General features: G+C 43.2%; 1 non-coding gene across 1 annotated transcript; it reads left to right on the top strand.

The window, feature by feature from the left end:
- The first annotated feature begins 718 nt into the window (after nt 1–718).
- Nucleotides 719–825, top strand: LOC122115626. Its single transcript, XR_006148817.1, has one exon. It is a non-coding gene; the product is annotated as a U6 spliceosomal RNA (small nuclear RNA).
- Nucleotides 826–1700: the final 875 nt, after the last annotated feature.

The following is a 1700-nucleotide window of genomic DNA, read 5'->3' as shown; positions in this document are numbered from 1 at the left end:
TAAGGATCATTGGGGGTTTTTTTTGTTTTTTTTTTTCCAACCTGAAGCCTTCTTTTCCATGATTCGACATAAACTTTTGGGAGATTTTTTGGATTGTGATGGGATTCCACCCAAAACAAAGCCATGTATATTAAGAAAGTCAATGTTTTCAACTCAGAGTACTAAACAAAAGAGGGAGAAAATTAAGGTTAGCTATATATGTTAAGCACAAATATAGGCAATATCAAGATATCTTGAAATTGTATACTTTTACTGGATAAAGTGGCTCAAACCTGTAATATTATCTACTTAGAAAACAGAGATTAGAGAATTGCAGTTCCAGGCAAGCCCAAACCAAAAAAAAAAAAAGAAGAAGTTTCAGAAACTCTGTTAGAGTTTGATGGGTGCTATGTGTTTTGCTTGTGTTAGGAGGACCACAGTCCAAGCAGACCCAGGTATAGTGATACTTACCTCAAAAGAAGCAATCAAGTTACAATCTGCAGGTATGGCAGTAGTAGAGATGCCAAAGTTGTAAAGTTCCTTTCATTGTTGCAATGGGTCTACTTGTATCCCTATTTAAACATTTTCCCCTTCCCCTCCACAAATTATGCCAACATCAAAAATGTGTGCTTATGTAAGAACTGCATGATTTTAAAATTTCATGACAATTCTTTGGAACTTACTTTTTTGTGGAATTGACTAAGAAAATCAATTACACCTTCTATATAAAAAATGTACTGTGCTTAATCCGGCAGCCCATACACTAACATCGGAATGATACAGAGAGGATTAGCATGGTCCCTGCACATGGATGACTTGAAAATTCGTGAAGCAATCCATATTTTTACAACAACAAATGCTGGAGGGGATGGGTCCACAAGGGAACCTTACTGCATTCTTGGTGGGAGTGTAAACTTCTTCAACCACTTTGGAAAGCAGTATGGAGTTTCCTCAAAGGACTCCACATAAAGCTCCCCTATGACCCAGCAATCCCACTTTTGTTCATTTACCCAAAGGATCACAAATAAGACCATATTAAAACTACCAGCACAACTATGTTTATTGCAACATTATTTACCATAGATAAGATATGGAACCAATCCAGATGCCCGTCAGTAGATGAATGGATCAAGAAAACGTGGTAAAGGAGTTCCGGGAAGACGGCGGAGGAAAAGCTGGAATCTGAACAAGCTCTTGCATAGAAAGCAGTTTCTGAGTTCCAGTGAACAGTCCCAAGCCAGAGAATCACACCAAGTGTGCCATCACAGGACAGAGAGTTAGTCAAGAGAGGGTAAGCCAAGCAGACACATATGAGGGCTTGCCAGCAGCTGTCGCTGCAGTGACAGGGTCGCGGCGGCCACCACCACCGCGGGGTCATACCTGAGACAGAGTCCGGGACGAAGGAGCCAGACGCAGCGGACGAGCGGATTCTACTCAACACCAGCAAGAACCGAAAAGGAGCGGACATCTTCATCCTGCACTTTGCAGACCAGAGACGACTCAGGATCCAAGACTCGGCGTGAGTAGAAGCCCAACTCCTGAGAAGTCCTCACTCCTTCTCAGGGAGCAGAGGAGGGAAGGCCACCCCTTCCCGCCCAGCACCGGTGATCTCCATCTTGGATACCGACAAAGCTCGGAGGAGGGGCTAGCTCCAGCTCAGGCCTTGGAATAAAACGGTCATTTAGCAGGTCACAAGAACTTAACGGTGAAGTGACCTCACA

The sequence above is a fragment of the Dipodomys spectabilis genome, unplaced genomic scaffold, assembly GCF_019054845.1.
Source record: "Dipodomys spectabilis isolate Male_0828 unplaced genomic scaffold, ASM1905484v1 ptg000122l, whole genome shotgun sequence".
NCBI classification, from domain to species: Eukaryota; Metazoa; Chordata; class Mammalia; order Rodentia; family Heteromyidae; genus Dipodomys; species Dipodomys spectabilis.
Note: the sequence above shows the minus strand (reverse complement) of the source record. Positions and strands in the feature narration are given on the sequence as shown.